The following is a 21,950-nucleotide window of genomic DNA, read 5'->3' on the forward strand; positions in this document are numbered from 1 at the left end:
TTTTGTTATACATTATTGTAAATATTAAAGCATTGTATAATATTGATGATAAGAGAGTGAAATATAATATGATCGTGTTATTACTCTCTATTAATTGACATTTATTGTAAAATTTACGCATTTAGTTCTATTTTACGCATATTGGAGTTTGTTATTAAACTTTATATGCTTGTCTATTAAAATATCATAAAGTTAGAATTTAATAGATGGTCATAATAATAATTTTATTAGCGCATGCGGAATCTGCGAAGCACATAATTTATATAGCTTTTGTTTTTATTAATATTCAACGTATTTGTGCTTTCGGGTGTAATGTTTGCGGTTAACATAAACAATTGTAAATATTTGGCACTATGTTATACCTCACACCCAGGATTGTAATGTACATGTGTGTATATTAATAATATTTTGGTATTTTTATTGAAAACTGCATTGAGACAAAAGGTTTAATAAAACTATATATAATGAATTGAAATTGGAAAAAGTATGTGTATGTATGTGAGCCAAAACTTGATCTTTCGCCGCTGTTTTCTCAAAAACGGCTGCACTCATTTCAAAAATATTATAATTCTTTCTTAACCTAAAAATTTCCAAATTTAAAAACTATTCTAAATTCCTAATTAATCTAAATTTTTCCATAGAAACAGCAGAGAAGAGAAAAATATTTGTTTTTGCTAAAAATGCTGAAACGCTTTTGAAAAACTCAAAAACTGTTAGTAACATATTATTTGAGGAAGTGTTCATTACTTTGTGGTAAAGGTCAGCCAGGACATAAATGCCGAAAATTTTTTAGCTATTTCAATAAAACTTTGCATATTGATAAAGTTTATTGTCTAACCGAACATTCTAATACATTATAGCCCTACAATAAATGGTTCTATAAACATTTATTATATTATAGTTTTGAATAATAGGCCGCGTTAAAATTTCAAAATGCTATTGTCATAATTTTCAAATTTTGGGGTCTCGTGGTGGAGTGGTTAGCGCATGGATTTGCAATTAGGTGGATCGCGGGTCGATGCCCATCATGAAGAACCCCAATATCGAGCACCAGTGATATCAATTTTTACTTGAAAATATAGACTTTGAACATGCTTGCAAGTGAAAAAACCCTTCCTGGACATTGCTGCATCAAATTAAACAAAAAGATCTTATTAGAACAATTCTAATATTAAAATATGTATGGATTGCCATCTATAAAAATATTAAAGTAAGTTAATATAATATAATATGCCAGGACTATGCAACCGATGTAACGACGCAAGAAGTTTCAGCCCAATAGCATACAGGACGTAATGTTCTGATTGCTGTTGAAATATGAGTATATATAAGAAAATTATAACTTTAAAAGCAGTGGCGGATCCAGCTTCGACGCCAGGGGGGGGTCACAAAATTAAATTATGTATAGAACATATATTCGCAATACGATTAGAAAATCGTTCGTCTATAATAAATTACATATTGAAATTATATAAATGTGTTTGGAAACAAAATACATAAATACAATCATTATGAAGTAATTTTATTGCTGAATTAGTGTTCTATCTAAGTCTTAAGACAAGCTCAGGGGGGGGGTCATGATCCCCGTGACCCTCCCCCTGGATCCGCCACTGTTTAAAAGTCACTAAATTTCAGTTCCTACTGTTTACAATAGGTTAGCAATCCTCAGGGCAAATTACCATTTACAACTGGTTTAGTTTTCAAATTTTTTGTTTGATGAATCACAGACCCAAGCACTCTAGAATCGTGTTAAACGGCAGAGCCACCTCCTCGCCTTTTAGTCCCTGTCCGTGTTACGTAATGATTATATAGTTGTCCCGTCGATTACTCTAATTTTAAACCCATTGCTTGATAGCAGTATTGTCAGGAAAAAGCCTCCTAATCAAGAAAAGCTCAACTGGCGGCATGTAACGTCGACCAGAGCTTTTATTGTGCGGTCAGCGACACTTCGGGCAATCCGGCGAAGTCTCGGGTCCATCCTAAAACACGCACAATGAAAACCAGCTTTACGGTATCTCAATTAACTTCAGTATTTGTCACGACATTCCTTTCATAGCCCGAAGTCTCGAAACCACGCCGATGCGAATAATTGAATGACATCAATTGAAATAATTGAACAATTATTGAAATCTGGAACAAAGCTCGGAAAGTTAGTTTATTGTGTTCAGTTCTGTGCAACTGATTAGTTTAGTTTAGGTTGTGACGTTGTTTTTATCATTGGTAACGACAGTTTAAGTGAAACATATTCAAACTTAATTATAATACATTTATATTGAGAACGTATCATTAGTTAAAGAAGAACTAGAAATTTAAAATAATTAATATTATGAAAGTGATTTTCTTGGATATCGAACTGAAAATGATTCTGTAACATCAATTAGTATGCTTTAAACGAATATAATGCATCTCCTTCTTATTATAAAATATTTTATTTATTATAATGAAATATTTCTTTAGTTGTACTTTAAAATCAAATATGAAAGTAAAATAGAGTAGTGCGGGGCACAAAGGTCGAATTTGACTTGCCGTTTATTTCCTGATAGCGAAGTCGTGAGAATCAATGTGTTGGCTGGTTATACATGTTTTGTCCTCTACTTTCAAATATTGTTGTTAAAATTTCTAACTTTGCTTATTTTTATGATATTGGTTATGGACCTTTTTACCCGCGGTCTTTTACGTTTCGCTCTACCCTATTTCTACTTATATATAGGAACTTATGTATACACACGCACATAAATATATATATATATATATATATATATATATATATATTAATTTGGAAATATGAACAAACAACACTCTTTATTGCACTATTTTATTAAATAATAATTTTCACCTAACCTAACCTAAATTAGCATTATGTGTTTTCACGTTACACGTTGTTCTAAATACTCATTTAATTATATTTTCGAACAACGTGTATCGGAAAACACATAATGCTAATTTAGGTTTCCATATTTTAAATTTTAAATTATAACACACTGATGATGAGACAAACCTAGTCTCGAAACGTTTGTGAAAATTATTATTTAATAAATTAGTGCAAAAAAGAGTGTTGTTTGTTCATATTTCTAAATTTATATCTATATCCACTCAGAATACATTTGTTATATATATATATATATACATACATATATATATATATATATATATATATATATATATATATATATATATATTAAGCACATTATCATTATTATTTATTAATTGCTGAAGCTGATTAGCTTATAACATCTGTAATAAATGATTGTAAAATAGACTTTAATTTTCCCAGAAAGCTAGTAACAATTGATTTTAATCTGCCACAAACTCCGGTTTAAAAGATTACCGCACTATGGTTTTTACAAACGCATTATAATAATTTAATAATATGAATTGTAATCATGGAATTAAATTGTCTAATAAACCACAACTATAGAAAATCAAATGTCATCTTTGTGGTTTCATTAATAGATTGTATATTAATGAAACTAAGAATATTTATTTCTTTGAATATGCTAATTATAAATATTTCCCTAATTAATATGAAACAAATGAATTATTAAGTGTTGGGAGTATATTATCTTATTATACAGTGAGAATCATTGAAAAATAACTAAACGAACAAAATTTAAAATCACCAAAAATGACTGGTACATTCTGTGTTTAAATATATTTAAAAAAAAATTATGCATATTGAAATATGTGGAAAAATTCCGAATTTTTTACATATATACCAAATAATCATTTTTGACTATTGGGTATATTTTACATTTGTTCTGGTTCTACATGTTCGAAATCATTGTCTTCCTAAAAACAAATAAATTCTTATTATTGTTACAAATTATGATTAATTTATAGTTTTGATATAACTTTGAATTATTTGAATCATATAAATACTTACATAGATACATTCTTTTCACTCACATCTATATTTTTAGGGTATGCCAAAGGGCTACAGGTCTTCAAATCTATTCTAGAAGAAATAGGTTAAAATAATATGTTCGATTTCTTATGATTTCAAGAATCTATTCTATGAGCAGTTATTTAATAAACGAATTAAAATTTAAAATCTACGCGTACCGCAACAAATATTATTAAGAAAATAACTATTATATTATATTTGTGAACTAAAAATGCCATTTTTTTTGAATGGATTATTTTTTCAGTGTGTGCGTTGAAAATATTGATATTGATGTTATTCGTATTTTGTGATTGAAATTCTTGCCAAGTTTATGTATTCACGATAAATCGTTTGTTTTTATTTTTATTAGATTTTTATCTCATTTAATATAAAAAGTACATTCTATGATTTTATAAAATGAATATCTATCCTATTTACAGTATGAATATCTATCTTCATTTGAAGATAACAAAACAATTATTTGAACTATAAAACATAAATATAACCATTACTATAAATCTATATTATATTAATTGTGTGGCAAAATTAACACAAAAACCACAAACAATATATTTAAAACGATAAACATTACAATATGTTCAGTTGTAATGTATTTTGATAATTCACTTGATACATGTTGACATCATTCCAAAATTTTAGTGAATTTTGATAAAAATTGAGCTATATGTGTCAACAACACTTTTTTTCCTAATATTAATAGATAAGATACTTAATATATACTTAGATATAGTCAAGTCATTTTTCAAAATATTGATGTCATTTTGCTGAAAAGTAGAGCAGCAGGTGATAATGATCCAAACATGATAAATTATTACCTAGCAGTGACCGAAATAATATTTTTTATAAAAAATTTTATGCTCGCTATTTTGAATAGCTGTTTAACAATTTTGGTTATTAGAAGGTATGCCAGCATAGATATCATTGTGTGGGCACTTGGGCAGCTTGAATTTAAAAATAAATATTGATATTCCGTTTACAAATATAATTACGTTTTGCTTTGGAAATTATTAATGAATTACATAATAGGTCACAGATTACATTAATTTTTTTAATAATTAATTAATCATTCGGTAACATGGGGCGTATCAGCTTTGCTCTACATTTTCAACGGCTGAACCTTGTTGAACTAAATTAAACACGAAATATATATATATATATATATATATATATATATATATATAGAATTTTATGATATGAGTGGAACGAATATTAATTGTTTAATATGAACAAAACAGCACTCAGATTTTTTTATCACAACTTTATTATATTATTACAAACGTTTCGAGACTAAAGTGTGCCTCATCATCAGTGTAATTTCAATAACAGTTATTTATTATATATATATATATATATATATATATATATATATGTATAGTTATATATGTGTATGTAATGTGATTTCTTCATATTGAATTTATTACTAATTATTTGCTACATTATATTATATATACATAAAGATCATCGTTATTTAAAATTTTGCTTCTACGTTTGTTATATATAATAACATTTGTTAATGTTGCGAATTGATTTATTAATTTGATAGTACATTTTCTGATGAACGATAATAATTCGTGAACAAATTCAGTAACTTACTGTTTACTCTTATATTATGATTAAGTAATAATTTTTTTATATCTAATTTTTTTATAATCAGAACTATATGTTCTGTAAGCTATGCAGAACAAAACATTGTAAATTCCTTAACTTAGCGTTTTGAGGAGGCACCCAATGGTTAACTGTTTTCCTTTCTGTTGAGATTACATTAGATATATTACCGATAGTGATGTGAAATTATATTTCAGATACATAATTTTACGTGAAAATTGTATCACGACTGCTTGAAGTCAAGCTGGTCATGGAGCTTCACAGAACCACAGTCAAACTATATATGTATATATATATATATATATATATACATATAAACAACGTTAAGTCGAAATGGGGTAATATTCGGAAATGGGATCATAACCGTCAGAAAAAAATCTCAGTATGAAAATTATGAGCTTTTAAGTGCAACCCAGAGCTTTGATGAAGATGTGATCATTTTCTCGTTATTGTGATTAATATTTATTAATTTTGTTCATTTAAACTTTGGAACCGTAACCGTGCATATTTTCTAGGACCACAGTCAGAAATATTGACTCAATTGCCCCAAGTTTTCAAGAATCTTATTTCAAAATATATTATATTATATATCGATATAATTTATATGAAAAATATTATGAAAACTCGTACATTTTACTGTTTATATAATATTAATATATATATATATATATATATATATATGTTATGACTACTACAGGAGTCAATAATTGAAGTTTCATTCATTAAAATATTTATTAACAATACAAAATTTGTCAAAAGCTTTTCATGAACTGTTCCATTAAATAAAATCTGTAATAACTACAGAAAATTTTTCAAAAGCTTTTTCGTCTAACCATCCGTTAAATTTAATTAAACATCAACATAACAGCTCTGTTATCCGAGAAGAAAATATGTTATCTCTGCCATGCTATCACAAATAATAATTAATATGTGCCGTTGTTGCATATTAATTACAGCTACCGCTGCAAATTGCCGCACACTACAAATATTTCATACGTGCATCGTAGACATATACATAATATATATATATATATATATATATATATATATATATATATATGTGAATGTATATGCACTTTTCTTCTCTATTTGCCAACCAATTTTCTTTATTCTGAAGCTGTGAACGAGCAGTGTTGCAGCAATCAATTTTTGTTTGTGAAACAGCTAATTCAATACTTGAAATTTTTTATGAAACATAAATTTATTATGCCTACAGATACAGCTTCAAAAATTATAAATTTTCTTGACAACGGGTGATTTTCACTAAAGAGGCATACAATTCGTTTATATTTATGTGTTTTTCTAACTAAAACTATATAATATAGCACTTTCTATTGGGATATTTCATAATTTTTTTTTCTCTTTTTGCTATTAGATATTTTATTTTAGGTGACCTAAAAACACAAAATTTTGTCATAATCAACATCATATATAACGGATTGATGAATAATTTTCATATGTCAAATTCAAATATTTTTATAATAATTTTAATATTTGATTCGAATATTTTATTTTTCAGTTGGAAATCAATATGGTGCACGTATTTAATTACGTTATATGTTTGTTAATACGCCTTTAATAAATTGAGTTCAAACGAATATTTTGTCAAACGAACTAAATAATATTGGAAACATCAGTGTAAATAATTGATACGTAGTAACTACTGGTTATGAAGCTAAATATATATATATATATATATATATATATATATGGGGCGGGGCACAACGGTTCCATTTGATTTCGAGCAATTATATTGCGAAAACCAAACCAATTATCACAACATATCAAACAAACAACTGTTTGACTATGTTCAGTAAAACTCCCAGTTTTTTAGAGATAAACTGTAAAGAAGCTTGACCTGATACTTCGTCAGAAACATTCATCAGCAGATTTGGGATAACTCTTTATGCAATTAATTTTTGGTAGGATTGCTTTTTTATCTTGTTTTACTATTTTTTTTACTATTTTTTATTTTTTACACCTTTGCCAAAGAAATGGTTTAGTTGGTCTTTTTTACCCTACTACTGTGAGATTTTATAAGAAAAATGTTGAGTATAATATAAAATTAACAATTAAATAATGTATACTTAAAAATTATATTATATTAAGGTCTCATAAAATAAATAACGGTGCTCACAACTAAAAACACAACGAAATAAATTCCTTTTGTTATGGATTTATTTATATTATAAATATTATTATAAATATTACCCGTTATCTCTGTTAGCGACGTTTTAATAATCAAGGTGATGGCTAGTTATACATCTTTTTTCCTCTACTTCATATATTGTTGTTAAATGTTGTTGTTATTTTTCACCCACGGACCCTTAAGCCCCGCTCTACCCTATACAAATAATACACACATAACATTTAAAAAAAAATGTTATACAAACAATACTATTTTCAGCAGATTCTAGCGTATTATTTGGTATCAAATTCTGGATTTTTTTTTTAATAAAAATGCAAGCTTATTTGTTTTCGAAATATACGTGTAGCCGATAATGCAGTTTTACCCAGAATATTATGAATGTAGATAATTTACTAATATTTTGATATCTATTTTCACATCAAATCAATAATTTAAAGCAGGTAATAAATCTTTTATTCGTGAGCATTATGTTTGACTAAATTTTATTATAAATATAATGTTCAAATTAGGCATAAAAGCAAAAAGCCAGAATGTGATAGTGACTGATGTGAATGCTAATGTATTGGTGTCTAAAGGCTACCGTTCCATCTTGCTAAGGCAGAATCAATTTCATTACCTAGTTTGAACAAATATTTACAAATGGGAGAATGACTAAAGTTTTGGGCGCGATATAGCTCACGCTTTGATAACAAATGCCACTTGTAAAATTTTAGAATTGCACATTATCATGAAGTAGATAATACAAAAAATTATTTCTAAATATAATAAACTTTATGTAGGAGAAGGTTAGACAAGATAGTGTGGTTAATTTAACTTTAATGTTCAATATTATCTAAAACTACGATTATTACGTTGTCATATTTACTTATTTATAGTAATTAATGGACCGATTCTGCTATAAAATAGACCAATGTTGTTATGGCAAGGCTATGTTACGCGGCAATTTTCATACAAAATTCTACTAAATACAGTCAAAATGCCATGTTTTTACTCAGGCGTTTTGCATATATAATGCAACTTTACTCATATGTTATTAAACCATATCACAAAGATCAAGTTGTAATATCGTTTTTTTTAACATTTGTGCGTTTTCTAGGTGAGGTTTTCTATCTAAAACGCCTGACTGCACAACAACCACTTGGCTTTTGACAGTATTTAGTACGATTTTTTATGAAAACTGCCACATAACATAGTCTTGCCATAACAATGATCTATTATACGGCAGAATCGGCTCCTAAACCTCCAACCTTCAAGACACATAGTAAGTTTAACTAAGTATCTTACTTACTGGAAAGTTTTACGATATCTCAAAATACACCAGTTTATGAGTAAGAATTGAGCTTGAAATTGAACTATAATTTACATACATTTTTGAAATTGTAACAAAAACAATTTGGTTGATCAGTGGCAAATATCTACTTAAACTCTTACAGAAAGTGAGAATTTTTATTGCATTTACTTCTCTAAAAGAATTAATTTATGGGGGTATTAAAACTTATTATCACAATTATTTGCATATGCAATTTAAGCTTTCATATAAATAGAACAAATGACCAGCCCGTCAAAATTCTTATAATGCGAGTTCGGCGACAATGAGAATTGACAGTAAGAAATGTCTATTGTATGATTAGAAAAGTATACAAAAATAATTTACATTGATAATAAATAATATCTTATATAAAATGATTCCAAACTTAAAATAATCATTTATACCAAAGATTAGATAGGGCCAACATTTTAGTATGTTTCTCCATGATGTGATCTCATCGAGACCTCCAGATCTAAGTAGACTCGTTATTTTATGTTTATTATTTGATTCGCTCACATTAAATTGCTTTGGAACATTCTATATTTTGCCAGTTGGAATTATGTTCCAAGAAACGCACTGAGCCAAATTCTATTTGATCTAGAAAATGACAAGAAACCCCAAGTTTTTATGATCCTGATTGTATACGAGTATGCAGTCTTTGCAGGGTTAAATTCGGTTCTGACTATATTGAAATGATTTGGATCAAAGTATTTTCAGAATTGGATAGCTTTGAAAAATATTTGGGAACTTTAACATTTATATAAGTGATTTTGTATTAGTATTAATTCAATTTAATCAATTATTTTATAATTTGAATATGATCATAAGTTAATTTCAAACAAATAAATTTAATTAAATAAAAAATAGAAATATTCAAAATGAGGGTGAGTTTTGGGGATTATGTATACTATGAACAATACGAAACCGTTACCGCATGTTTTCACATAATTAGTTTTGCCATAATTGTCTTTAAATTTACTAGATGTCGACTTAAGACAGTTGGAAATTATATGGTGAAATAAAAAAAAGTTTTGACATAAGATAGCAATCTACATTTCATTCAAAATCCTAACAAGTTTTTTATTTTTGCTTTACAGGACAATTTGACTTTTTTGACTTGTTACAAGTTTCATTCATTTCAGTTTTTGCAGGCATGCGATATATTATTTTAGTTTGTTTTGGCAAAAACCATATCTTCCTATATCTTGTATCGGAAAACAAACAGTGAATGAGCACAAAGCAGAGTTACTTCTTTGTTAATAGAAATAAAGTATAAATAGTTACACCTGTAGTCTCGTAGTAGTTACAATCTATAGTTTTACAAAGTCTAAATTGAATTTCTTGTAATATTTCACATAGGGAACATACTCGCTTTAACATAAATCGACGTGAAACAATTCAGTACTATGATTTAAGTTTTCCAGTATGCGAGCACGTACTTATAAGCCACCGAAAGATCTCGTTATACGCCAGAACGCGAGTCGAGCGCGGAAACTCGAGTAAATAAAACATCAACGAAAGTTCAGAATACGCTGTACGCATATTTACTTGGAACGATATTTCATGTTTTTGTATGGAAATCAGATTTCAAAATAAAAATATATGGACGGAATGATGAACTAATAAATGCAGAAGCTTTTTATGTAAACTTTGGCTCAGATTTCTTTTGAAAGTGAATTAATTTTGAAGCATTGTTTTTACACAATTTTTAAACTCAAAAGATCGAAGGTTGTATACAGAAATAGATTTAAATAAATTTATTTATGCGTAAAATATTCATTCTTCTTCGATTGATTTTTGTTATTGGCTATACATTTTTCAGAAATGATGTTCAATATTTTGGTTCTTACATATCACAGTAAATGATAAGTATAAGTTACATAATATAAATAAATATATTTTTCCGTTAATGCATTCTATTTTTATTATATTGAGAAAGCACCATCCTTTTAATGTTTATTCATTATGGTATTTTTTTTTCATAATAAGTATTTTAAATTTGATTTTTGTATTTTCGATTTTAACGTAAATACTACTACCCACACTATTTATTTATACTTGCAGTAATTCCAGTTATTTTAATTTTTCTTCAATATAATCGTTTTTGATTTTTGGAGAACTACCACCATATGATTTTTGCAGTTTAGGATATAACTAAAAGTTTTATCTGCTTATCTGATTTCAAAAATAGAGTTATTAGTAATATTTTGTTACTATTTTTTGAATCAGCGCCCTTGAATTACTTAAAAACCGAAAAATTTTACTATCATGTAGTATTATCATTATTTACGTAATGAAACAATATTTTTTAAAGCCTAGTTTCTATGATATTTTTACCTAAATAATGATAATTTTGAAATAATAGCATAGTCATTTATATTAAAACAATTATAATGAAACTATATATCGACAGGTACAAAAGCAGTATTTAACCTCTTTTAAGCTAGTAAGACCAAAATTAGCAATATCGATCTAGACCTATTGTATTATTTAGAACCATTTCGTACTAAATGATACTAAGAACCTCGTGCCGCATAACGACCCCATTTGGTTTGAGAAGCAAAACTAAAATAAAAACGGCAATTGATGAAACTAAATTTTTACTAATTAGCAACATAAAATTAAAAAATAAATTAAAATGGCTACAAAACCATGTGTTCGAGCCTCACAAATTTTATTTACCCATCTCCCTCTACCTATATACTGAACTCCCTCTAATCTGTAATAAAATAATTTTCTACCCTACTCTAGGTACTAAGATAGTTATAAGAAATTATCCATTCTGTACGCATAACTTGAACCGTGAACATCAAACAAATAAATACTATTAATAACTAACTAACTTATTTAACTTACATATTTTTAAAGGTCTGATATAGCCGTTCTAATGATAAATTATATCTGGTCCTTCGAGGTAATTAAGTGTCCGTGTGTAGTGATTTTTTAATTGACTTTTTTAATAAACATTGCGCCGGGCGCTTACACCATGTTTACCAGAACGGCCGCAGTTTTTGGTCTACTAGTATAGCATGTTCTGTGAAGACTACTGGAGTACAAAAAAATTCAAAGTATTCATGAGTATAATACAAAAGATTACAACCTTTTAGACAAAATTTATAGCCGTCGTTTAGCCTCGAATCACCACCAAATTGCAATTACGCCCATGTTGAAGCAACGTGCAAGTTCAAAGTACGGAAAAAAAATTAATTGAACCATCATAACATTTTTGTACCGTCTTCAATCAAGCCCAAATTTTATTCACTCCCGCGTCGAAGCTGTTAAGAGAAAGAATTTAAAAATATTATATATAAGTAATAAAATATTCTTATCATTATCAACATAAAAGAAACTATTGAAAATATTTTTTATTCAAAATATTTAATACAGAAAAATAATGCATTGCGATTTAGACATTTGATCTTCAATCAACTTACTGTGGAGCACTGATTGAAATGTGCGCAGAATATTGTGTCGTCAGAGTCGAAGTAAAATGTTGTTTTTGAGGTAAAATTACACTTATAAGTATTTATTTTATATCGGCATAGCTTCAAAGTATTCTAAATTTCTTGAAATTTGTGAATATTTTGCTTTTTTCAAAAAATGCGATCTAAATAGATATTGGTCAAAGTTTTATACGCATGACGAGTATACTCGTCCAAACACAAAAAGCTGATACTTCCTGGTCTAATAAAAATGCTTCCTTGATGATGAAATTACTCAGTTTATTTTTAATGTTAAATGGTTAACGGTTCAGCAAGAAGAGAGATATTTTACATAGCTTCAATCTAAACATAAATATAAGATGGCGGATACATAATTTAAGTAGGGGAAGAGTGTTGCCAGCATCACTAATAGTAATGGCGGGACATTTGAATTACAAATATATATAACATTACATTTGACCTTACATAAGAAAAAATGTGACAAACAATTTTGTCCACTTCCTTTTCAAGACTAGTATATTCATCAGTCACAGTTAATTTATTAAAGAGCTTTTAAGTATTTTGAAGAGAGTATCGATACTTTATTACGTTACTTTTTAAGGTTTCGATACATTTTTCAGTACCCTGCCTCGACACTTCTATCACTAGTTGTAAATCGACTGAATGGGAAATGTTGGTGTCTTTAGTTTGAAACGTTGAATTAGTTCTGAACTGTCGTCTGTCTGTTGTATTGTTATGACGTTCCACGGCTGAATAATAAATCGCCCTCTCATTGTTTTATGCATTTGTTTTGCTTTATTCGAGTCCGGGCGTTTGCAGGGAGGGCTTATATTGAGTGGAAAATGGGACAGCCGAGAGAATGTGCTAGTAGCTGAGTTTTCATAGCTTTTATCGATGTAGATCGTACTCTTTGAGCACAGTCGCCTGAATGCGTTTGACATTGGCGCATTTTTTGTCGCAGGCGCGCCTGGCTCAAGCGATACACATTACATTAGAGGAAAATTTGTTTCATACTTCGGCGAAAATTGATACATTTAAGTTACAATTTTTCTAATTATTACATAATTTTATTAAATCAGACATTATTCTTGATATATAACTTTCCGTGAGGTAGGTTATAGTAATCGCAAAAAATCGAATATAATTTTTTTATACGTTTCGAAGTCTTCTAAACATTACAATTTTTCGTCGACGATTACGAGAACACAGATTAACCGATTAGATTGATCTAAAAAACCATTCGGTTTCTATTGATTGGTAGATGTGCTTAACAGTTTTCGGCAGTGGCCAGCTGTTTTAAAGACACGAGGCAAAAAGTTCCAAAAATAGTAATTCATTCAAAAAACATTTTGATTCTCTTGAGGAAATCGACAACTGGTAAAATTTGGAAGACTGATTTGGTTACGAAAATACAATGAAAAAAGTAAAAAAAGGCTATTTGGCGGCAAGAGTTATAATTAAATTATCATTAGACATATGCACATCAAATCATCACATATTTTAAAGAGATTTTATTAAAAAGTTTGTTTGTCTTTCTATAGGTTACGTACCAATTTTGTGTTGTTTAACCGTTGATAGAATAATAACTCTCAAAAATAAAATTCAGATAAATTGATTTCATATATGAAATCACAATTTCAATTCAATTAAATAATATTGTACCTAATTATTAACTTCCCGTAGAGTAAGTTATTGTAATCGTCCAAAAATCGAAATTGAGAATTTTTACATTTCTTAACGTTTTTAAGGTTTCTGAACATTTTGGCATACCTCAGAAAAAATGAATGTTTGTTTATGTATGTATGTATAGATACAATTTTTCATCCACGTTTTCGGGTGTATGAATCAACCGATTTGAATGGTTCAAAAAGCATTCGATTCCTATTGATAGGGAGATATGCTGGTTAGTTTTTGGCAAAGGCAGGTCCAGCCGTTTCGGAGATACAGAGCAAAATGTGCAAAAAAGAGCAGTTTTTTTGAGAGAACTAAGCGTCCGATTTGAATTATTCAAAGAACTTTCTGCTTGTTTTAATAAAATAATTGCTTTTGGAAAAAAATTGTTTCAATTTTTTTTTTTCGAAAAAAATTTTTTTTTCAGAGAATATTTTTTTTGTATATCGAAAATAATTCAGATTTTAATTGTAATTCGGACTTAAGTTCTTACTTAAAACGAATATTTTCAACTTTGCAATTCAGTTTATATAATTCTTATAAATATTAGACAATGTTACAGTATTTATTTATAATAATCTATTAAATATTTTTGGAACATTTTGTTACGGTATGGGAAGTTCCAGCAATTTGCCTTAAGGCACGATGCCATACACACCACTAGTTCAATTTGGTTCTTAACCCACTATACAAGTGAACATCATGCAATTTTATTCTTTTGTTGTCAACGTTGTATGATTTCTTTGTGGTGTATAAGTTGGATATTTTTAAAATTTTGCTTCAAGCTTATGTTAACTGAACTAGTTCTTGAATGATTAATACAGAATAGTAATAGAGAAGATAGACTTTATAAAAGACAATTACTCTGGTAGCGATTTGAAAAATGTTATTTTTTAGTTATTTGCAATCTCATCAAACATTTTGCGAATAAAATTTTATGTGATTTAAATGCTCGAATAACCAATTTCGCTTTAAAGGTTTAAATTTAGAATGGATGGTAGTTCAAATAACCGCATATTGATACACTTGTAATTTTATTGCTGCTATAAATAATATTCATAGAAATTTTCCACAAACAATACTATTTGCATTTAATTCATGTATTAATAAACATGGATTTCTATGTGCAAATGCAATTTAAGGTTTGTAATGACAGAATGATAATACCAATTGAACATTTATATTTATATATAATCATTTATTCATTTGTTCAGACAGAAATAATAAAATAATAAAAATATATACGAAGTTTTATCTACTCTCTACGACGGTAAATATGATCTATTTTTTCACCTGTTCACATTTCTATGAATTTGAATTAATGCTGTTTTATCTAATTTAAAAAAACCCTCAACACTTTTAAATTTCTTGATAAATTCAAATATATTTTTCTGTTTTTTCACTTATTTGGGTATTATACTAATGAACATAATTTGCTAGCTCGAGTTTTTTTGATAAAATGGTTTTGGAAATGCGGAGGAAAATGGTAGAAATAGATTTTTCATAGAGTGATTGAACAAGCATTCTATACGTGTTGACTGTATGAAACTTTTGAAAAAAGTAGACCCATAAAGGAAAAAGTGATAGAAATTGGCGTTTGAGATTGAGAAGTAATCATTGACCTGTACACATGAAATTATTAGTTTTCTAGTGGATATTTTTAATAATAAGCGTAATTTTAAGTAAATTATAAAACTCTACATTAAATACTTATAAATCTATACCCCAAAAAATGAATTTAACTTTCGAAATAAATTTTGTTTATTTTTATCATATTCTTCTTTCTAATATATGATAAAATGCTTACAGATTAAAAATAATACATTAACAATATCTTACAAATTTAAAATAATACATTTCATTGCTGACTAATTGATTTTTATTGTTTTATATCTGATATAAAAATTTAATATTTTATAATTATAAAAATGTTCAAAACTTCTTTTTTTAGTGAAATTTCGAATTTTACAATGAGATATTAAATTCTTTAATAACTTGATGATTTAAATCTTGTTTAATTTTATATATAATTATTCAACTTGTATATTTTTGTTCACTGGTTTATCAGACTACTTTTCTACCTATTTACTTGTCTACTTGCCGACCAGTCGATCTGTCTACCATTTGTCCAGCATACTTGTTTGCTTTCTACTTTTTATCTGTCTGCCTATCAACCTGTCCACCTGTTTTATTTTTGACTTTTTTGCGATTATTATAGTTTACCCTACAAAAAATTAATAATTCATAAAAAAGGTATATCACAAAGCATTTCATCAAAATCCAAAATATAAGTAACTTGAGATACCACTTGTAGAATAGGCCAACAAGTGCATGGTATTGTACTCATGGGCAGTGTATATATCGAGTATCTTTTCCATCCACAGAATAACTGGGCATATTATTAAATTTCTTAGAGGGATTTTTTTGGGGATATGAGTGTATTTTTTATAGAAGTGGAAATGGATTTTCCTTTAATATAATATTCAGTAGACATCTTATAAACGATCACTTTATCTCAGCTTGCTTGGCGTAAAGTTAAAAATAAAATATATATTTTTAGTCTGAATATCCTATGATGCACGTCAAACTCATTGTCTCATTAATGTTGTAAGGAATCGATACTGGAAATGTAATCAAATATTTATGGACATCGCGAAATGTACGTGGCAAAATGATGTTTCGAATAGCGTATCTTCATAATATTTCTTAAATATTTGTTTATAACAAACAATCTTTTATTGTTTGACAGTCGAATGTAATATGAAATCTACATATTATAAAAGGTATAATAATTTGCGCAATGATAATGTAAGTATAACATTATTGCTATATTTTTAATGTTTTGATCATATCTTTGTTCTCAACATCTCAACCGAGTACATTATCTAAATTAATTATTTTCATCGAGACAGAGATCATATCTAAAATGAATTTTTTTTTGGCAATAAATATATGCCAACGTTAACGCGGGGGTACGTTCCATCAAAGTAGAGCGTAATGCGAAATAGTGCTAAACGGAGCTATGTTTACATAGAAATTTTGGGGTTATGTAATGACGGCTAGGAAATTTAAAAAGTACTTTTTTTTCAATGAAAATAAAACCAAACATTTATTTCTTAAAGCCCAAATTAATACCACATAATTATTCCTTGCAAAAAAATAAACAACACGAAAATTCTTGAAAAACATATAAAATTATAAGTCCTTCATTTTCAGTTAGCCTTCCGCGTTTTCAGTGTTCTGCCTTTTTTTGACAAATGCATCTATTATTGATTGCCCTTTTCTTGTGCGTTGTTCTGTTGAAAGTTCTTCATAAACGGATAAAGCATTTGTAACACCACGCCTTACTTTTGAAATCTTGTCAAAATTTGGTTCATTTTCAATGAATCGATCCATTATTTCCATTATGGTAGACAAACTTCTTTTTTCAATCGCCATCGAAAGTTCTTTTTGCTCTTCTTCGAAATCACAGCCGTCAACATTTTTGTTTTTCTCTTGTTCAGTTAATACCTTGAGCTTGAGAAAGACTGCGCTGCTTCTTGAATTATTTCTTCGACATCTTCCACATTTATTCCTTCAAAAACTGGGTTGAAATAAAAGAGCGCTAAACAGAAACGGCACTAAACGATACAGCGCTAAGCGGGGTATCACTGTATGTGAATTATGAACTGAAATGAAAAAAAATGGTAAAAATCACGATTATGATTTATAATTGTATGGTCTATAAACAGGTGGGTTTCTAATGGTTATACCTTTGTAGTCATTAGATTTTCTGGTAGCATATTATTATCGTTGCTATTTGCATTTGGAATAGCTAATTGAAAAACGTATGAACATGTAGCTCTGTAACCAAAGATGATATTTTTAAAAAACGCTTTTTACGATCATATTTTTTAGAATATGATGCCAAGAATACTCGTATTTTTAAATTCAAATATTTTCTCACGTGAGAGTATAATGTAACATTTCACCGCGAGCACCTTTTGAATATATAATTTTTATTTGAATAATGTATTAATATATAATAAATATTCGGATATTGATTTTTCAAGAATGAGATAAAATATTCTGAATAACCTCGTAGGGATAGTTCTGAGTTTACTAGTTCGTGTGATAGCGATAAGTAAATATGAAAAAGAGTATGATTTTCAACTTTCCGCATGCAAAATTTTTGGGTACCCCAATATAAATCTCTTACACGTAATACGAGTGGTGTTAGCCTCTGCAAGATTTTCTTGAGCTTCTAGTTCCTGTGCCATCACAGAAATATGAAGACGAAAAGATTACTTTCGGCTATAGATATACGAGAGTAGTCGAGAGTAGAATGAGTTTATCCAGCTCAGCATCTCATACATGATGATCCAATATCGCGTAAACTCCTTACCGAAATCTGTATAAGGTCATAAAGCGACATAGTTTGCATTGCGTAACTTCTATTTTTCTGCCAACGTCAGATATTACGTAGAAGCGTTTGATAAGACACCGAGATAAGGCGGAAAAGTTCGCCGAGTTATTTCCCACAATTTTGCCGAAAATACGAAAGTTTTATACGGTCGCATGGATGTAAACAGAATACTTAATAACTTTGATGTATCGTGAACGGTTGATAGATAAATGCTCATTTGTGATAAATAAGATTATCTGCATTAGTGCTCGATTATCCGCGTGTCATTATATATAGTTCTATATTTAATAGTTTCTGTAGTTTTCCAAATTTAATTGCCTATTCAAGGTTTCATCATACTCAGTTTATATGATAGTATGACAGAACATGTATCATCACAAATTTAAATAAGAATGTAAATCAATTGATGGCTAATAAACGCAAATTACTTTTTGAATTTTACTTTCTCACTATCGTCTTTGCTAACTTTCAATTTTACTTTTTTTTTATCATCTCTGCTGAACAGTATTTTTACCTGTTCACTTTCTTTTGAATTTTTTTTTATATCTACCTATAGTGTAGCGCGAACCACAAAGGCACAATTTTACTTTGAACAATTATTTTGTGAAAACCAAACCAATTATATTGTACTAAATAATAGGTATCAAACAAATAACTATCTGACTATGTTCAGTAAAACTGCTCCTTTTTACCCCATAGGCAATGTGAAATGGGACAACCAAGGCGCAAACAGGTCCAATGTTTCATTTTTAATTTTAGAGGGATTCTACAAAATAATAGCTATACTATTCAACCAATGCAAAATATAAATTTTTGGAGTACATTTTGTAAATATATAGCTCTATATATAACCCTGATCTGGTAGTTTGTCAGAATTATTCATCAGCAGAGTTGGAATAACTATGACTTTTATTTATCTCTTGTAAAATTACTTTTCTGAACTTAATTTTCTTCTGTATTCACTATTTTTATTGTTTACCGAGGGTAATGCTGCAATTGTTTTTCTTTACACGCCCCCCACGTTGTAAGCTTTCATAGAGGCTATATAAAAAAGCTGTTGAATCTCATAAATTAACAATACATCTTATAAAACAATTGAATAAAATATACTTGAAAAATATATTTAGGTCTCGTAAATAAAACAACAGTGCTCTCATCCAAAAAAAAAACTAACAGCGAAAGAAAATACTTCTGGGCAAAAGGATTTCAATTGTGTTTGTCAATACCTTGGATTACTAAGAAAGAAATTTGGGATCACTTTAATACAAATGATCTTTATTTTAAAAGGAGTTTGAATTTTTAAAATACGCAGGAAAAAATGCGAAACATTAGATGCCATTTTGATAAAGGCAGAACACTGCAAGCACAGAATGATTCGACTTAATTAGAATTTTATTGGTTTTTATAATCATATTTGTTTAAATTGATGTTATTTTTATATTTTCTAATGACTACTGTTATCATAATTAATACATATTCAATTTTATTCTTTTAATCCTACCTAATTCTACTCACTTACTTTTATACATTATTTTACCCATCTTACTTGATTTTACTTTACATATATATGTTGTTATCTTCAGGTTACATATATGTATATAGACATATGATATTCGTTTAGATATCGCGATCAATTTCCCGATAGGCACGTTGAAGCTCGGACCTTCATAGAATATGATGCCCCTGGCCCGTGCATAGGTAAAGAGGAATTCAGCGGTCGCGATGAGAGCGACGTCAAATTCTTTTGATCTTATGCAAGCGCGCCCATATCAATTTATAATACTGTCAAAGCCGAGCGCATCTGCTGCCGGTAGTGCAGTCGCGTGCATTCATTGTCACGTCACAATACACCTATGCATTACCTATGCATCGCTGATTTTCTTTGTTTCGCTTCTGAACAATCCATCTTGCTTACATGACAACGAATTTAGGACAAGTCTACATAAAATGCGTCTCGTCGACGGAGTGAATTCATGTAACAGTCACAACATGCCATGCGATAACGTTGGATGTTGAACGCGAAAATGAATACACCGACATCTCTATAATGTAAAATTTAATTAGTGAGGTATGGTGTTGCGCCTTTATGACAATTGCTGGAAAATCTCGTCTTGTAAATATATATTAGATACTTATAAATTGATCAACAGAACAGTAGCTGAAATTTGACTTTAGTAACAGTCGATTAACTAGTGGTGCATGACATTGTGTCTTAAGGTAAATTTCTGGTAGGGGGAAGTCCCCGAGTGCCGGACACCTAAGGTTATTTATAATAAATCTAAAAATATTTTACGAAATGTTTATTAAATTATGACTTATGTTAGATAGCAAAGTTAGAAATCAAATTAAATTAACAGAAACGCAACATATGCTAAAGAATAATTAATACTATCAATCAAACTTTGGTAACAAAAAATATGATTTTACAAAGTGGCACCTAGTACCGGACATTTCAAAATAACCAGCATTGAACACATATGTAGCCATCACCACACACTGGAATATCTGCACATGTGTGTTTGACAAATATTCATAGATGTTGCAAAAAACAATCACTATTTATCCACCCTTTTGGCTGGGCCACACCGATGCTCTCAGCTCATTCTTTAACTAAAAAATACGGAAAATGGGGTATGTAGTAACCGTTAGAACTTATACAGATCAAAATTAAATAATTAGCATAGATTACGTCAATTCTCACAAGAAATATCAATTTGTTTACTGTCCAGCGCTAAGGGACGACTTAGTGTCCGGTGCTAAGAGACAGGCATGCTCGTTTAATTGATGGTACCTACAAAAATTGTTTAAAATATATAATAATATTCTACCATTTTACGGATAACAATCTTCGAATGCCACCCAAATGTAAATGCATAAATATACTAGAATTACTTCCATTGATATTTAAGTGACACCATGATTTTGCGCCTAAAACAGCAAAGGGCTCCTCTCGCCGTGGTCTTGTGCGTCACAGGGGAGTCTTGGCGCATGATCCTGCAACTGTGTGCCCCCCGCGCCCCTTTCACTTGTATTTTGAAATAAAAAGATTTATTCTCGCTTAACGTGTTAAATAGAGTGTCCGGCGGTAGGTGCCGTCCGGCGTTACGGGACTTCTCCCTACTTTTCATACCAAAAATTAATTTTTTTTTAAAAAGATTCAATTTTTTTTGAAAAATTTGATTTTTTTAATACTCTATAATATCTTGTAAAGTTTATTTTTTTTTCAAAGTAATCGCACCCTAGATGCGATAACATCGTGGGGACGAAATATCGAAGCGCGTAAGCGCACCATCACAGACTAACTCTTATTTTTAAAATCCCTATAAAATATCTGATAATTTAATGTGCATTTGTCTAATGATTATTTTTGATTGCCAAATGGCTTTTTCCCTTTTTTATTGCTTCTTCGAAACTACTAGATCAGCCTTCTCAAAAATCAGTTCTTCATTTTGTTAACACAAATA

General features: G+C 28.9%; 1 protein-coding gene across 1 annotated transcript in view; it reads left to right on the forward strand.

Moving 5' to 3' along the window:
- LOC113374961 overlaps positions 1–21,950 on the forward strand; it is a 728,862-nt gene that overhangs the window by 185,328 nt on the left and 521,584 nt on the right. The window lies entirely within an intron of this gene.

The sequence above is a fragment of the Ctenocephalides felis genome, unplaced genomic scaffold (assembly GCF_003426905.1).
Source record: "Ctenocephalides felis isolate EL2017-DRISC unplaced genomic scaffold, ASM342690v1 CF-g0.4_SCAFFOLD_01886, whole genome shotgun sequence".
NCBI classification, from domain to species: domain Eukaryota; kingdom Metazoa; phylum Arthropoda; class Insecta; order Siphonaptera; family Pulicidae; genus Ctenocephalides; species Ctenocephalides felis.